This window comes from Sciurus vulgaris (genome assembly GCF_902686455.1).
Source record: "Sciurus vulgaris genome assembly, chromosome: 11".
Taxonomy (NCBI): Eukaryota; Metazoa; Chordata; class Mammalia; order Rodentia; family Sciuridae; genus Sciurus; species Sciurus vulgaris.
In genome coordinates, this window is record NC_136472.1 from 104,262,841 (window position 1) to 104,281,245 (window position 18,405).

General features: G+C 38.0%; 1 protein-coding gene across 1 annotated transcript in view; it reads left to right on the forward strand.

The window, feature by feature from the left end:
- Positions 1-18,405, forward strand: part of DDX10 (DEAD-box helicase 10) — a 394,465-nt gene that overhangs the window by 42,449 nt on the left and 333,611 nt on the right.

An 18,405-nucleotide genomic window follows, 5' to 3' on the forward strand; every position in this document is an offset into this window, starting at 1 on the left:
CTTCTCCTGCCTTGGCTATCCTAGTTGTAGCAATTATAGTCGTGTGCTAGTGTGCCCAGCTGAAATTATTTTCTGAGAACAGTTGATAGAGTGCAGTGGTTTCTGTTTTTTCCTCTGTGAACCCCTTAAATTATTGTTCTTACATATAGTATATGTCAACCAGCCTGTTTTTTTTTTTTTTTCCTAATTATTTTATGGTAGATGAACTTCATTTGTCATTGAGCCTATCATGATACACCTTTTGGTTGTTTCTAAGATTCTAGGCTGCAGATGACTTTCTTTGTCCCAGAATATTTCCAAACATGTCATTTTTTTTTTCTTTTTAAAATAGAGTAGATGTTGCCAGGTGCTGTAGCCCATTCCTGTAGTTCCTGTGGCTTGGGAGGCTGAGACAGGAGGATTGCGAGTTCAAAGCAGCCTCAGCAAAAGCAAGGTGCTAAGCAACTCAATGAGACCCTGTCTCTAAATAAAATACAAAAAAAAAGGCTGGAGATGTGGCCCAGTGATTCAGTGCCCCTGAGTTTAATCCGTGGTACTCCCGACCCCCGACAAAAAAATAAAAATAAAGTAGAGTAGAATCTTTAGACAGACTATAAGTCAGATAGCCTTTTTTCTGGGGTAGTAAGGTCTCCTTTGTACCACATCATGTAGGAGGATCAGGACTCTTGGACTTGGATTTCTTATGGCTTTCTGCACATGCATTACAGACTGTACTTTTCTAAAAATCTTAGGGATGGTTGTCACAGGTAAGGCTGAGATAAAGGGAGAATAATAGGAGAAACAGGGAGGGGAAAAGAGAAGGACTGTAGAATAGTAAGGGGTAATCAAATGTCTCCCCTTTTCTCTTTTTTTGAGGGGCATGTACCAGGGATTGAACCCAGGGGTGCTTAACCACTGAGCCACATTCCATCCCTTTTTATTTATTTTGAGACAGGGTCTCACTAAGTTGCTGAGGCTGGCCTTGAACTTGGGATCCTTCTGCCTTAGCCTTCAGAGTTACTGGGATTACAGGTGTGCACCACCATGCCTGACTTCTTTATCTCTTGATGATGCTTGTATTGTGAATAATGAATAGTTTATCTAAAAGTCAGAATTGTAGAATTTTTGATCCTAAAGGAAACCTAGATTCAACTGTATAATGTATAAATCAGAAAATGCAATAAATGATGATGTAGTATCTTATCCAATGTTGCATAGCTAATAAACTCAACAGGACTAGAACCTCGTTCTTTCTATTCCAAATCTAGCCTTTTATCTGCTGATAATGTTTCCAGAGGTCATTCGCTTTCATTTACTCACCAAATATTTATTGAAGAACTATTATATCCTCAAACTTAATGGTCCAAATAAAGAATTATATTAATATTAGTGCTAAGATAAGTGATACAAAAGACAGTTTTCAAAATCAGGTAAAGTATGTTTTTTACTTGTTTTTATTATTTATTTGGCAGTACTGGGAATTGAAATCAGGGCACTCTACCACTAAACCACATCCTCAGTCCTTTTTATTTTTTATTTTGAGGTTGGATGGAGGCTGCCAAAGATGGCTGGGACTTGAGATCCTCCTGTCTTAGGCTCCCAAATCTCTCTGACTGTAGGCATGTGCCACTATGCCTGGCTTTTAGTTGTTTTTAGTAACTTCTTTAGTTTATTATAAAAGCAATGCTAATCACTACACAGATACAATAATGGCGGTGATGGCAAAATGGCATTACAGGCAATAATGGCAAAGCAATTAAAAATACCCAAAGTCACTAGTCAGAAGTATTTTTATGTGTGCTGTGTGTATATTGTTTTTTTAAATTACGAAAATGGAATTGTTCTAAATAGACCCTTTTATAACCCAACTTGCGACATGGAGAACTGTAGTGGAATAGGTTTTTGTAAATGGGGTCAGGTTATAGTAGGAAAGTAGTTGGCAGTATGAATGGGCAAAGTTTAAGGGACAGTTAAGAGATTCAACTAGAATGGCATGAATGTGTTGAGTAATCTGTGGAATAGTTAAGGATTATTGTCTCTGGGGGGAAAAGGAACATAATTGCCAAAATATCTGGACTGCTTTCCTCCCTTTGGACATCTTATTTATCTAGAAATACTAGTGAACTGCAGGATTTGAATATGTTCCTGATATGAATTAGACCATCAAGATCAATCTCTTGAGGATACTTGTTTCTGGAGAGTCTCCTGGTATAATTGAAAAAACATGGGTTAAAAGTTTAAATCTTTCAAGCTGTGGTGGCACCTGCCTGTAATCCTGGTGGCTTGGGAAGCTGAGGCAGGAGGATTGTGAGTTAAAAGTCAGCCTCAGCAATAGTGAGGAGCTAAGCAACTCAGTGAGACCCTGTCTCTAAATAAAATACAAAATAGGGCTGGGGATGTGGCTCAGTGGTCAAGTGCCCCTGAGTTCAATCCCTGGTTCCCGGGGGGTGGTAGGGTGGTGCGGAGTTTAGATCTTTGATATGTGGTGACCATCTGACTTGACGCCAACTACTTGGCCTTTCAGGAACTTCATTTGCTTCCTCTTTTGGTTTCTTTCTTTTAGGATTGACAAATTGATATGAATGAAGTTCTTCAAAACTAGAAAGAGTTGCATAAATGCTACATGGAATTAATACTGATGACAAAAATGAAATTTTATTTCAGATACATAGCTTTTTCTTTGGGTGCCTGAAATGTCACTTTAAATAATCTGTCCAGATACATGGAATTTTAAAATGTAGGTCTTTTAAAATGTAGGTTGTGAAAGAACATTTATTTCTCTTATACATATATTTATCTTTGGGCCTGAGATATTGCTTTTGAAATCTAAAAGCTAGCTCATGGGTAAATAGACTTTATTCTTGTAAGCATTAGAAAAATGAAATGTGCTTATGCCTTCTTTGTAAAAGTGCTTTTATTCTTGGAATAAGTTTACTGGAATTTTTTGGGTATTAGCATTTGGAGATAATTTGTGCTTTACATTGTTTCGGGGAATAGATGTATATTTAAAATGGTTTAAGGTTGGTGATGATCTTAATAGCTGCTTGTCTTGTGGGATTTGACCTTGCACATCATTTTTCCTTTTCTTTTTTGAATGTATTTCTTCTAAATGTCACTGATACAGTCTGCCTTAACCACATGTAGCTCTTTTTTTTTTTTTTATTCATTATTGCTTTTATGGAATAAAGAATAAAGTCAAGTGTCTTTTTTTATTATTTAAACAAGTGGGATACATGTTGTTTCTCTGTACAGGGAGTCAAGGCATACCATTTGTGTAATCATAAATTTACATACGGCAATGTTCTTCGATTCATTGTTATTTTTTCCCCTTCCCCCCCACCGCCCCCACCCCTCTTTTCCCTCTATACAGTCCTTCTTTCCTCCATTCTTACCACTCTCCTTATCCCTAACCCTAAACCTAACCCTAACCCTAATGCTAACCCCTCCTACCCCCCATTATATGTCCTCATCCGCTTATCAATGAGATCATTCGTCCTTTAGTTTTTTGAGATTGGCTTATCTCACTTAGCATGATATTCTCCAATTTCATCCATTTGCCTGCAAATGTCATAAATTTATCATTCTTCATGGTGGAGTAATATTCCATTGTGCATATATGCCACAGTTTCTTTATCCATTCATCAGCTGAAGGACATCTAGGTTGGTTCCACAATCTGGCTATGGTGAATTGAGCAGCTATGAACATTGATGTGGCTGTATCTCTGTAGTATGCTGATTTGAAGTCCTTTGGGTATAGGCCAAGGAGTGGGATAGCTGGATCAAATGGTGATTCCATTCCAAGCTTTCTGAGGAATCTCCATACTGCTTTCCAGAGTGGCTGCACTAATTTGCAACCCCACCAACAATGTATGAGTGTACCTTTTTCCCCACATCCTCGCCAACACCTATTGTTGCTTGTGTTCTTGATAATCGCCTTCTAATTGGGGTGAGATGAAATCTTAGGGTAGTTTTGATTTGCATTTCTCTTATTACTAGAGATGTTGAACATTTTTTCATGTATCTGTTGATTGGTTGTAGATCTTCTGTGAAGTCTCTGTTCATTTCCTTAGCCCATTTGTTGATTGGATTATTTGTATTCTTGGTGTAGAGTTTTTTGAGTTCTTTATAGATTCTGGAAAATAGCGCTCTATCTGAAGTATGAGTGGCAAAGATATTCTCCCACTCTGTAGGCTCTGTCTTCGCATTACTAATAGTTTCCTTGCTGAGAGAAACCTTTTTAGTTTGCATCTATCCCAGTTGTTGATTCTTGCTTTTATTTCTTGTGCTATGGGAGTCCTGTTAAGGAAGTCTGATCCTAAGTCAACAAGTTGAAGATTTGGACCTACTTTTTCTTCTATAAGATGCAGGGTCTCTGGTGCAGGGTCTCTGGTCTGATTCCAAGGTACTTGATCCATTTTGAGTTGAGTTTTGTGCAGGCTGAGAGACAGGGGTTTAATTTCATTCTTTTGCATATGGTTTTCCAGTTTTCCCAGCACCATTTGTTGAAGAGGCTATCTTTTCTCCATTGCATATTTTTGGCCCCTTTGTCTAGTACGAGAAAATTGTATTTATTTGGATTTGTGTGTGTGTCCTCTATTCTGTACCATTGATCTACCTGTCTATTTTGGTGCCAATACCATGACATTTTTGTTACTATTGCTTTGTAATAGAGTTGAAGATCTGGTATTGCGAAACCCCCTGCTTTGCTCTTCCTACTGAGGATTGCTTTAGCTATTCTGGGTTTCTTATTCTTCCAGATGAATTTCATGATTGCTTGCTCTATTTCTGTAAGGTACATCATTGGGATTTTAATTGGAATTGCATTGAATCTGTATAGCACTTTAAGTAGTATGGCCATTTAGACAATATTAATTCTGCCTATCCAAGAACGTGGGAGATCTTTCCATCTTCTAAGGTTTTCTTTAATTTCTTTCTTTAGTGTTCTGTGGTTCTCATTGTAGAGGTCTTTTACCTCTTTTGTGAGATTGATTCCCAAGTATTTTATGTTTTTCGATGCTATTGTGAATGGGGTAGTTTTCCTAATTTCTCTTTCTGAAGATTCATCACTTATGTATAAAAATGCATTGGATTTATGGGCATTGATCTTGTAACCTGCTACTTTACTGGATTCACTTATGAGTTCTGAAAGTTTTCTGGTGGAATTTCCAGGTTCCTCTAAATATATAATCATGTCATCAGCGAACAGGGATAGTAGTTTGAGTTCTTCTTTTCCAATTCGTATCCCTTTATTTTTTTTTGGTTTGTCTAATTGCTCTGGCTAGAGTCTCAAGGACGATGTTGAATAGAAGTGGTGAAAGAGGGCATCCCTGCCTTGTTCCAGTCTTTAGGGGGAATGCTTTCAGTTTTTCACCATTTAGAATGATATTGGCCATAGGCTTAGTGTAGATGGCCTTTACAATGTTAAGGAATGTTCCCACTACCCTGATTTTTTCTAGTGTTTTGAGCATGAAGGGATGCTGTATTTTATCGAATGCTTTTTCTGCATCTATTGAAATAATCATGTGATTCTTAACTTTTAGTCTGTTGATATGGTGAATGACATTTATTGATTTCTGGATGTTGAACCAACCTTGCATCCCTGGGATAAAACCCACTTGATCGTGGTGCACTATCTTTTTAATATATTTTTATATGCAATTTGCTAAAATTTTGTTGAGAATTTTTGCATTGATGTTCATTAAGGATATTGGTCTGAAATTTTCTTTCCTTGATGTGTCTCTGTCTGGTTTAGGTATCAGGGTGATATTGGCTTCATAGAATGAGTTTTGGAGGGTTCCCTCCTCTTCTATTTTATCGAATACTTTGAGAAGTATTGGAATGAGCTCTTCTTTAAAAGTTTTGTAGAACTCGGCTGAGAACCCATCTGGTCCCGGACTTTTCTTTGTTGGTAGGCTTTTGATGACCTCTTCTATTTCATTGCTTAAATTGATTTATTTAAATTGTGTATGTCCTCCTAGTTCAGTTTAGGTAATTCATATGTCTCTAGAAACTTGTTGATGTCTTTGAGGTTTTCTGTTTTGTTGGAGTATAGATTTTCAAAATAGCTTCTAATTATGTTTTGTATTTCACTCGTGTCTGTTGTGATATTTCCTTGTTCATTCAGAATTTTAGTAATTTGAGTTTTCTACCTTTCTCTTTTTTAGTGTGGCTAAGGGTTTATCAATTTTATTTTTTCAAAGAACCAACTATTTATTTTGTTAATTTTTCCGATTGTTTCTTTTGTTTCAATTTCGTTGATTTCAGCTCTGATTTTAACTATTTCCTGTCTTTTACTACTTTTGGTGTTGGTCTGCTCTTCTTTTTCTAGGGAGTTGAGCTGTATAGTGTTGTTTATTTGTTGATTTCTACTTTTGTTGAATGCGCCCCATGAAATAAATCTTCCTCTAAGTACTGCTTTCATAGTGTCCCAGAGATTTTGATATGATGTGTCTTTGTTCTTGTTTACTTCTAAGAATTTTTCTATTTCTCTCCTGATGTCATCTGTTATCCATTCATCATATAATCGTGTATTATTTAGTCTCCAGGTATTGGAGAAGTTTCTGTTTTTTATTCTGTCATTTATTTCTAATTTCAATCCATCATGATCTGATAGAGTACAAGGTAGTATCTCTATCTTCTTGTATTTGCTAACAGTAGCTTTGTGACATAAAACATGGTCTATTTTAGAGAAGGATCCATGTGCTGCTGAGAAGAAAGTGTATTTGTTCTTTGTTGGATGGTATATTCTATATAATTCAGTTAAGTCTAAATTGTTGATTGTGTTATTGAGATCTATGGTTTCTTTATTCAATTTTGTTTGGAAGATCTATCCAGTGGTGAGAGAGGTGTGTTATAATCACCTAGTATTATTGTGTTGTGGTCTATATTATTTCTGGAATTGAGAAGGATTTGTTTGACATACATGGATGAGCCAATGTTCGGGGCATAGATATTTATGATTGTTATATCTTGCTGATTTATGCTTCTCTTAAGCAGTATGTAATGTCCTTCTTTATCCCTTCTGACTAGTTGTGGCTTGAAGTCCACATTATCTGAGATGAGGATGGATACTCCAGCTTTTTTGCTATGTCCGTGTGCATGGTATGTTTTTTCCCATCCTTTCACCTTTAGTCTATGGGTATCTCTTCTATGAGATGAGTCTCTTACAGGCAGCATATTGTTGGATTTTTCTTTTTTATTCCAATCTGCCAGTCTATGTCTTTTGATTGATGAGTTCAGGCCATTAACATTCATGGTTATTATTGTGATATGATTTGTATTCCCAGTCATTTGACTCATTTTTGTTTTTTGACATAATTTGGTTTCTCCTTTTTTGGCTATTTCTTTAGGCTAGTTCCTCCCGTTGCTGATTTACATTGTTGTTTTTCATCTCTTCCTCATGGAATATTTTGCTGAGAATGTTCTGTAATGCCGGCTTTCTTTTTGTAAATTCCTTTAGCTTTTGTTTATCATGGAAGGATCTTATTTCATCATCAAATCTGAAAGTAAGTTTTGCTGGGTATAAGATTCTTGGTTGGCATCCGTTTTCTTTCAGGGCTTGGTAAATGTTGTTCCAGGCCCTTCTAGCTTTTAGGGTCTGGATTGAAAAATCTGCTGATATCCGTATTGGTTTTCACCGAAAGTAATTTGATTCTTTTCTCTTGCAGCATTTAAAATTCTGTCTTTATTTTGTATTTTAGGTGTTCTCATTATAATGTGCCTTGTGTGGGTCTATTGTAATTTTGTATATTCGGAGTCCTGTAAGCTCTTGTACTTGATTTTGCATTTCATTCTTCAGATGTGGGAAATTTTCTGATATTATTTCATTGAACAGATTGTTCATTCCTTTGGTTTGTTTCTCTAAGCCTTCCTCAATCCCAATAATTCTTAAATTTGGCCTTTTCATGGTATCCCATAATTCTTATAGATTCTGTTCATGATTTCTTACCATATTTTCTGTTTGGTCAACTTTGTTTTCAAGATTGAATATTTTGTCTTCAATGTCTGAGGTTCTGTCTTCCAGGTGTTCTATCCTATTGGTTATGCTTTCTATGGAGTTTTTAACTTGGTTTATTGTTTCCTTCATTTCAAGGATTTCTGTTTGGTGTTTTTTGAGTATCTGTAACTCTTTATTGAAATGATCTCTTGCTTCCCGTATTTGCTCTTTTAACTGTTGATTGGTGTGATCATTTAATGCCTGCATTTGCTCTTTCATCTCCTCCTTCAATGCCTGCATTTGCTCTTTCATCTCCTCGTTTGATTCTCTGATTGTTTTAATTATGTACATTCTGAACTCCCTTTCTGACATTTCTTCTGCTGTGCTGTCATTGGGTTTTATTGATATAGTTTCTAGGTTTGTTTGGGGCATTTTCTTCCCTTGTTTTCTCATATTGGTCAGATGTCAGTGGGACTCTGTGATATTGCAGATTTCCTGTGTTGGCTTATAGTGTTCCTGTAGATTTGCAGTGTATCACCTCCCAGCCTTCAGTAGCCTGAAGTCTTGGAGTAACTTGATAATGCAGTACTTCCGAAGAAAGCTGCCCGTAGCCCGCTACTGGTTCCAGGGCTTCGAGCTGGCTCTGTGTGGAAAGGCTCTCACTGGGGGGCCTGCTCCAAGAAGCTGGTCGTGTGGGAGGAGCCCACCGCCGGAGGGCACCGGGCTGCCTGGGGAGACTCTAGCTGCCTTGCCCTACTCTGATAAGCCGCCCCTATCTGGGCCTGCACCCAGGCCGAGCTTCACCAGGTGGGGGAGACTCACCCCGTGGCTCTATTTTAGTCCACGTCTCTCAATGTCTCCCCTTCTCGAATCCTAGGTTCTGGAGCGACTGGAGATTAGTCACCCTCTAGTCCGCCATCTTGGATCGCCCCGTGGAAAAAGCCTGCAGCCGGAGTGGGCAGGGCCGCCTGGAGAGGTGTCTGGCTGCCCTGCCCTGGTCCCAGAGGCTGCTTGCAGGTCGGAGCTCTCTGCTGGCTTGGTGACTTGTGGCTGGCTCTGTGTAGAAAGGCTCTCACTGGGCGGTGTGCTCCAAGAAGGTAGCCTAGAAAGGCGCTTCCCGCCGGAGGGAGCCGGGTTGCTTGGTGAAGTCCCTGGCTGCCCTGTCCTGGTCCCTGAAGCAACTTGCGGCTCAGTGACTTGGAGCTGGTTCTGTGCAGAAAGGCTCTCACTGGGGGGCCTGCTCCGAGAAGCTGGAGAAGCTTGCCGTGTGGGAGGAGCCCACCGCGGGAGTGCGCAGGGCTGCCTGGGGAACACATGTAGCTCTTTATGTTTATTAACTGTAGCTTTAAAGGATTTGGGCATGATCCCTTTTGTTACTTGAATCCTGACTCATTCTTTCAGGTTCTCCCTGGATCATGAATGGGTAGAGGATGATAGATCTGGGTGATTAGCCTTATTTTTCCTGCTTATGAGTTACTTGGAAGATCACAGAATGTTTCAGTTCAGCCTTTTTGACCTTCTAGAGATTTCTTGTGCTCCTTGGCCCTGATGCTTACCCTGTGTAAACTTGTGGGCTTGTTTATTACATCTTGCTATCCCTGAATTTGGATGTGCGAGATTGAAAGTGTTAACTCTCCTTAACCCACCATTCTTCCTCCTTCCTAACTGTTCGTATTGGGGCCACAGGATACCTTCAGAGTAGAAAGGCAGTCAATTTCACTTCCAGAGTCTGACTGCTTCAGAGGGCATCTTGCTTGAGAATACTGCTTGGTTAGCTGATTCTGGTCCTCTTTGACTCTTACCCATCCCTGGTACAGTCTTGTTGCTGCAGAAGTTGTGATGTCTCTCAGGTATTTTATCTACTCAGGGTGTCTTCTCGTTACTAATGCCTTCTGCCTTTGTTATCGATTAGTCTAATACTGCTAAGGGGAAATGTTTTAAATTCCTTTTTTCTTTTTAGTAAATGAAGATTAAAAGTTTTTGAGTCATAATTTTGCATTTAAAGTAGAATGAGGAAGGTATTTGGTACTAGTTTTTTAGTTATGAGACAGATAAGCTATTTTCAGTTTTACTAGAAAAAAAATAATTATAAAGACAAATGTATCCACTGGATTCTGAAATTCTACCTTTTCTCTATAAACTTGACTCCTCTATGTCTATCCCTAACCCTAATGTTAGACTAATTCTTTATTCTTATTTTTTTAAAATATATTTTTTAGTTGAAGATGAACACAATACCTTTATTTTATTTATTTATTTTTATGTGGTACTGAGGATGCAACCCAGGACCTGACATGTGCTAGGCAAGGACTCAATCTCTGACCTACAACACCAGCTCTAATTCTTTATTCTTTAAGTCTCAGCTTTGATATCATTTCCTCAGGGCAGTTTGCTTGACACCTATGCTACTTAGAGTTCTGTCATGTTCTTACACCTTCCTTTATGTATATTGTAATACTCATACTCCTGTATTACTGATTTTAATGTCAGTTGCAATAGGACATGAACTTTTAACAGCCAGGACCATGTCTATTTTCCCACTGTTAGCATTGGCACATAGGGTACCTATAATAAAAGGAATTTAAAACTAAAGAATTATGTAAGAAACAATATTTTTATGTGTTTTATTTGATGTTCCTTTTGCTTAGAAGGATTTTTATTTTTTACTGGACTGAAGTTTTTTTTTTTTTTGGGTGCTGGGCATTGAACCCAGGGCCTTGTGCTTACAAGGCAAGCACTGTACCGACTGAGCTATCTCCCCAGCCCCCTGAAGTTTTACCTTATGTTTAGTAGTTGAGTTTTTTTTTTAAATTTATTTTTATTGTAAACAAATGGGATACATGTTGTTTCTGTTTGTACATGGAGTAATATCATACCATTTGGTAATCATACATTTATATAGGGTAATGATGTTTGATTCATTGTGTTATTTTTTTCCTTCCCCCCACCCCTTCCACTCCTCTTTTCCCTCTATACAGTCCTTCCTTCCTCCATATTTGCCCCCCTCCCATGTTTCATCATCCGCTTATCAGCGAGATGATTTGTCCTTTGAGATTGGCTTATCTCACTTAGCATGATATTCTCCATTTTCATCCATTTGCCTGCAAATGCCATGATTTTATTATTCTTTATGGCCAAGTAATATTCATATATATATATATATATATATATATATATATATATATATATATATCACAGTTTCTTTATCCATTCATCAATTGAGGGGTATCTAGGTTGGTTCCACAATCTGGCTATTGTGAATTGAGCAGCTGTGAACATTGATGTGGCTGTATCTCTGTAGTATGCTGATTTGAAGTCCTTTGGGTATAGGCCAAGGAGTGGGATAGCTGGGTCAAATGGTGGGTCCATTCCAAGTTTTCTAAGGAATGTCCACACTGCTTTCTAGAGTGGCTGCACTAATTTGCAGCCCCATCAGCAATGTATGACTGTACCTTTTTCCCCATATCGTCTCCAACACCTATTGTTGCTTGTATTCTTGATAATTGCCATTCTAATTGTGGTGAGATGGAATCTTAGTGTAGTTTTGATTTGCATTTCTCTTATTACTAGAGAGAAGTTGAACATTTTTCCATGTGTTTGTTGATTGCTTGTAGATCTTCTTCTGTGAAGTGTCTGTTCATTTCCTTAGCCCTTTTGTTGATTGGGTTATTTAAATTCTTGATGTAGAGCTTTTGAGTTCTTTATGTATTTGGAAATTAGTGCTCTATCTGAAGTATGAGTGGCAAAGATATTCTCCCACTCTGTAGGCTCTGTCTTTGCATTGCTGATGGTTTCCTTTGCTGAGAGAAAGCTTTTTAGTTTGAATCTATCCCAGTTATTGATTCTTGTTTTTATTTCTTGTGCTATGGGAGTCCTGTTAAGGAAGTCTGATCCTAAGCCAATAAGGTGAAGATTTGAACCTACTTTTTCTTCTATAAGATGCAGGGTCTCTGGTCTGATTCCAAGGTCCTCGATCCATTTTGAGTTGATTTTTGTGCAGGGTGAGAGATAGGGGTTTAGTTTCATTCTGCTGCATATGGATTTCCAGTTTTCCCAGCACCATTTGCTGAAGAGGCTATCTTTTCTCCATTGCATATTTTTGGCCCCTTTGTCTAGTACGAGAAAATTGTATTTATTTGGGTTTGTGTCCATATCCTCTATTTTGTCCATTGATCTACCTGTCCATTTTGGTGCCAATACCATGACATTTTGGTTACTATTGCTTTGTAGTATAGTTGAAGTTCTGGTATTTCAATACCCCCTGTTTCATTCTTCCAGCTAAGTATTGCTTTAGCTATTCTGGATTTCTTATTCTTCCAGATGAATTTCTTAATTGCTTGCTCTATTTCTGTAAGGTACATCATTGGGATTTTAATTGGAATTGCATTGAATCTGTATAGCACTTTTGGTAGTATGGCCATTTTGACAATATTAATTCTGCCTATCCAAGAACGTGGGAGATCTTTCCATCTTCTAAGGTCTTCCTCAATTTCTTCAATGTTTTGAAGTTTTCATTGTAGAGATCTTTTACCTCTTTGGTTAGATTGATTCCCAAGTATTTTATTTTTTTTTGAAGGCTATTGTAAATGGAGTTGTTCTCCTCATTTCCCTTTCAGTTTGTTTCATTGCTTGTGTATAAAAATGCTGTAGATTTATGCGTGTTGATTTTATAGCCTGCTCTTTTGCTGAATTCACTGATGAGGTCTAGAAGTTTTCTGGAGGAGTTTTGGATCCTCTAAATATAGAATCATGTCATCAGCAAATAGTGGCAGCTTAAGTTTCTCTTTTCCTATTCGTATCCCTTTAATTTCTTTAGTCTGCTTAATTGCTCTGGCTAGAGTTTCGAGGACAGTGTTGAATAGAAGTGGTGAAAGAGGATATCCCTGTCTTGTTCCCATTTTTAAAGGGAATGGTTTCAGTTTTTCTCCATTAAGAATGATGTTGGCCATGGGCTTAGCATAAATAGCCTTTACAATGTTCAGGTGTGTTCCTACTATCCCTTTTTTTTCTGGTGTTTTGAGCATGAAGTGGTGTTGTATTTTGTTGAACGCTTTTTCTGCGTCAATTGGAATAACCATATTATTCTTATCCTTAAGTCTATTGACATGATGGATTACGTTTATTGATTTACGGATGTTAAACCATCCTTGCATTCCAGGGATGAACCCCACTTGATTGTGGTGCACAACGTTCTTAATATGTTTTTGGATACGGTTTGCCAATATTTTTTTAGGATCTTAGCATCTATATTCATCAAGTATATTGGTCTAAAATTTTCTTTCCTTGATGTGTCTTTTCCTGGTTTGGGTATGAAGGTGATGTTAGCTTCATAGAATGAGTAAGGTTGGGTACCTTCCTTTTCTATTTTCTGGAATACTTTGAGAAGTATTGGGATGAGTTCTTCTTTGAAGGTCTTGTAGAACTCGGCTGAGAATCCGTCTGATTCTGGGCTTTTCTTGGATGGTAGATTTTTAATGGTTTCTTCTATTTCATTGCTTGATATTGATCTGTTTAAATCATGTATGTACTCCTGGTTCATTTTGGGAGGAGCATATGTCTCTAGAAATTTGTGACTGTCTTCGGTAATTTCTATTTTGTTGGAATGCAGATTTTCAAAGTAGCTTCTCATTATGTTATGTATCTCAGTGGTGTCTCGTGAGATATTTCCTTTTTCATCACGAATTTTAGTAATTTGAGTTTTCTCTCTCCTTCTCTTTGTTAATGTGGCTAAGGGTTTTTCTATTTTGTTTACTTTCTCAAAGAACCAACTTTGGTTTGTCAATTTTTGGATTTGTTTCTTTTGTTTCAATTTCATTGATTTCAGCTCTGATTTTAATTATTTCCTGTCTTCTACTACTTTTGCTGTTATTCTGTTCTTCTTTTTCTAGGCTTTGAGCTTTAATGTTAGGTCATTTATTTGTTGAGTTTCCATTCTTTTCTGGAATGCGCTCCATGCAATAATGAATTTTCCTCTGAGTACTGCTTTCATAGTGTCCCAGAGATTTTGATATGTTGTATCATCGTTCTTGCTGACCTGTAGGAATTTTTTTTTATCTCCTCCCTGATGTTTTTTGTTATCCATGTTTCATTCAATAGCATATTATTTAGTCCCCAGGTGTTGGAGTAATTTCTGTATTTTATTTTGTCATTGATTTCTACTCTCGGTCCATTATGATCTGATAGAACACAAGGCAGTATCTCTATTTTTTTGCATTTCCTAAGGGCTGCTTTGTGGCATAACATATGGTCTATTTTCAAGAAGGTTCCATGTGCTGCTGAGAAGAAAGTGAATCCCCTCGTTGATGGATGGAATATTCAATATAAGTCTATTACGTCTAGGTTATTGATTGTGTTATTGAGTTCTATGGTTTCTTTGGTTGGTTTTTGTTTGGAACATATATCTAGTGGTGACAGCGGTGCGTTAAATTCACCCAGAATTATTGTGTTGTGGTCTATGTGATTCCTGAAATTGAGAAGGATTTATTTGATGTACAGGGATGCACCATTGTTTGGGTCATAAATATTTACTATTGTTATGTCTTCCTGAATTATGGTTCCCTTAAGTAGTATAAAATATCCTCCTTTATCCCTTCTAACTTTGACTTGAAGTCCACTTTAGGTGATATAAGGATGGAAACCTCTGCTTTTTTACTGAGTCCTTGTGTGTGGTAGGTTTTTTCCCATCCTTTCACTTTTAGTCTGTGGATGTCTTTTTCTATGAGATGAGTTTCTTGCAGGCAGCATATTGTTGGGTCTTTCTTTTGAATCCATTCTGCCAGTCTATGTCTTTTGATTGATGAGTTTAGGCCATTAACGTTCAGGGTTATTATTGAGATATGATTTGTATTCCCAGTCATTTGGCTTATTTTTGGTTTTTAAGTTGGCTTGGTTTCTCCTTTGAGTGGTTTTTTTCTAAGGTAGTTCCTCTCTTTGCTGACCTCCATTGTTGTTTTTCATTTCTTCCTCATGGAATATTTTGTTGAGAACATTCTGTAGCGCAGGCTTTCTATTTGTAAATTCTTTTAACTTTTGTTTATCATGGAAGAATTTTATTTCATCTTCAAATCTGAAAGTTAGTTTTGCTGGGTGTAGGATTCTTGGTTGGCAACCACGTTCTTTTAGAGCTTGAAATATGTTGTTGCAGGCCCTTCTACCTTTTAGAGTCTGGGCTGAGATTCGGCTGCTATCTGTATTTGTCTCCCCCTATATGTAGTCTGATGCTTTTCTCTGGCAGCCTTCAAAATCCTATCTTTAGTTTGAATGTTAGGCATTTTCATTATAATGTGCCTTGGTGTGGACCTGTTGTGATTTTGTCCATTTGGTGTTTTGTAAGCGTCTTGTATTTTATATTCCATTTCATTCTTCAGGTTTGGGAAATTTTCTGATAGTATTTTATTGAATAGGTTGTTCATTCCTTTGGTTTGTATCTCTGTGCCTTCCTCAATCCCAATAATTCTTAAGTTTGGTCTTTTCATGACGTCCCATAGTTCTTGGAGATTCTGTTCATGATTTCTTACCATCTTCTCTGTTTGGGCAACTTTATTTTCAAGATTAAATATTTTATCTTCATTGTCTGAGATTCTGTCTTCCAAGTGGTCTAGTCTTTTGGTGATGCTTTCCATTGAGTTTTTTATTTGGTTTATTGTTTCCTTCATTTTAAGGATTTCCCTTTGGCTCTTTTTTTTTTTTTTTGAGAATATCTCTTTGTTGAAATGATCTTTTGCTTCCTGCACTTGCTCGTTCAGCTTATTGGTATTATCATTCCTTTCCTGCATTTGCTCTCTTATTTCATCCTTTGCTTTGTGAATCATCTTAATCATGTATAATCTGAAGTCCTTTTTCTGACATTTCTTCTAACATACTGTCATTGGATTCTATTAATATAGAATCTAGATTTGTTTAAGATCATTTTCTTCCCTTGTTCATGTATCTTCCCCTCTAGCAATGCAGATCGGGGTATTGCAGATTTCCCCCTATAGGCTTATAGCGGCCCTATAGGTTTCCAAAACCCTTTGTTTAAAGGGAGATCAATATTAGCAGTTCCCAATTCAGACACTATGCAGTCCTAGACCAAATAGCCCCTATGGGGACAATAACAAAATTGTCATAATAAACAGAATGAGTTCAAATATTATCTTCAGTAAAACAAACAGATTTGCAATAAGGTCTGCAGTTTCTAATGGAGGACAAAGAGGATGCAGAGGGATGTAGAATGTGGCTGTTAATGGGATAAGAAAAGAATATACAGAAGTACTAGATAATAGAAAGGGTGAGCATGTAATCAAAAGAATTGGATGTTAGCATGCAAAAAAGGAAGAAAGAGACTCTGAGGGAACAGGTAAACAAAAGGAAAAGAGAGCAACGAAAGTAAAGAAATAAAAACTTAAACTTTTTCAATAATGAGAAAGAAGAAAATCTACATTATAACAGTCATATAGCAGTGAAACCTCCCAGTATTCAGTAGCGTGATGCATGAGAGGTACCTGACAATGAGCTTCAAGTCTCCAGCAGGCGTCTCAGGATGGGATTTGCCCCACCTAAAGATCGGAGCTATGGCTTCCAGGAGTATTCAAAATGGCTGCTCTGGGTTTGAAATGTGTTGGCAAATGGGGAGCTGCAGCTCAAGGTGTGGACGTGGTCAGCTGGAGGTCCTGGAGGTGGGGTGTGGTTTGTCAGGCAGGGGTCCTGGAGTTCGGGTGTGTTTGTGGTTATGGGATCCTGGAGGCCAGGTGCAATCACTTGGTCTGGGGTCCCGGGTATAAGGCTCAGTCAGTTGGTCTGGGGGTCCTGGTAGCAGGGAGCAATCAGTCGATGTGAGGGCCCTAGAGGCAGAGGGTGATCAGTCGCGCTGAGGGATCCTGGAGATGGGGTTCAGTCAGTCCCGCCAGGGGTCCTACTGGGCCTGGCTGTTGTCTCAAAATGGCAGCAGCCTCGTGTAACCAATCCTGCAGGTACTATCACAGTGAACTTCCAGGCAACAGCAGGCAGCTGGTGTTCCACTGGCGGTCAGCAATCAGTTTGCTGTTGTCGGATGATGGGGAGGCGAACCTCGTGCTTTGGGTGATGGATAGGTGTAAGGCAGGTGTTGGACAGGCGAGAGGCAGGCAAATGGCGGATGATAGGCGCCTGACAGTGAGCAGTCTACACTCAAAAGATGCAGACTGCAGGTGATCACAGCAGACAAATGAGGTAAATAGCTGGTGATCGATAAGGAGCAAAAACTACCTCACCAAGAAACAGATATCCTCTGCTTGAAACCGGAGTTACAGAGCGACAAGGAACGCAGCCTCCCTCTAGTCCGCCATCTTGGATCTCTCAGTAGTTGAGTTTTAAAGGGAACATATAAGTTAAAAATTGCCCGTCAATCTTCAAATGTATGTATACTACCATTGTTGAGTAAGTTAAAGCCAGTTTTCTCCTTCAGCATTCGGGGATTGAATTCTGTAAGCATATAGTTGTTTTGAATCTCTGCAGAGATATCCAAGGTCCTCTAAAATCAGGCTCTAAGTACCTTTCTAGTGCTCTTCTCTGCTCTCCATTTTGTATACCAGCTTTGCACTGCTCCTTTTTTTTAAAAACTGAATTATCCTTGTATTTTTTGGTTTCTACTCATTTGGTCATGTTCTTCTTTCTTGGAACCCCTTAACTTTTTCCCTTTCTGTTCATCTTCAGGACTTACCTAAATTCTGTCTTCTATGACACACACACACACACACACACACACACACACACACACACACACACACTTTTTAAAATAGAAATCTCTGCCCCAGCCCCTTGACTTGCCCTGAGTAGTCTCTTGTGAGTTGGTGGCATTCATTGCCTGTGACTGTCCTTTGCCACTGACTTACTCAGCATTCTGTAAATGTCATCTTGAATCTCTTGCTTGTGTGAGTGTTCCTCTTCCTTAGTCAACTTGAGTGTTAGATTACTGAAGATGGATTTTCACTTTTGGTTTCTTTGTGTTCTTTGATTTATGCTTGGCCCATAGTTTCTCAATAAATAGTTTATTTGATCTGATATAAAGTGAACTGATGTTTTGTAGCTTAGATCTTAGAGGGGTTTGAGTGTTTTTTTTTTTTTTCTTTTTTTGGTTTATTCAAAAGATTTCCCCAAATATCCAGTCTTAATCTTTTTGACTTTTATATGTAACAGTTGACCCTACTTATTAGTAAGATCTGTGTACAAGTAGCACCAGAAACTTGAATAATTATAGGATGCTTTATGACCCATGACAATACAAATTTCTGAAGGTACAGCATGAATAAGATTATTTGGTAAGGGATGAGTACCTGTAAGGATTGGAGGCACATGTTTTACTTGAGTATTGTTCTTCATACTGATGCTTCTGAACAATTTTATTCCAATGGCTTTAATGAAATTCCCAGGGAGATGAATTGATTTCATTAATACATTAGGGTGCTCTGTTTATTAAATGACTAATTTTATTACATTTTTTTAGTTGCTTGTGTGAAAAATTATCTCCTTGC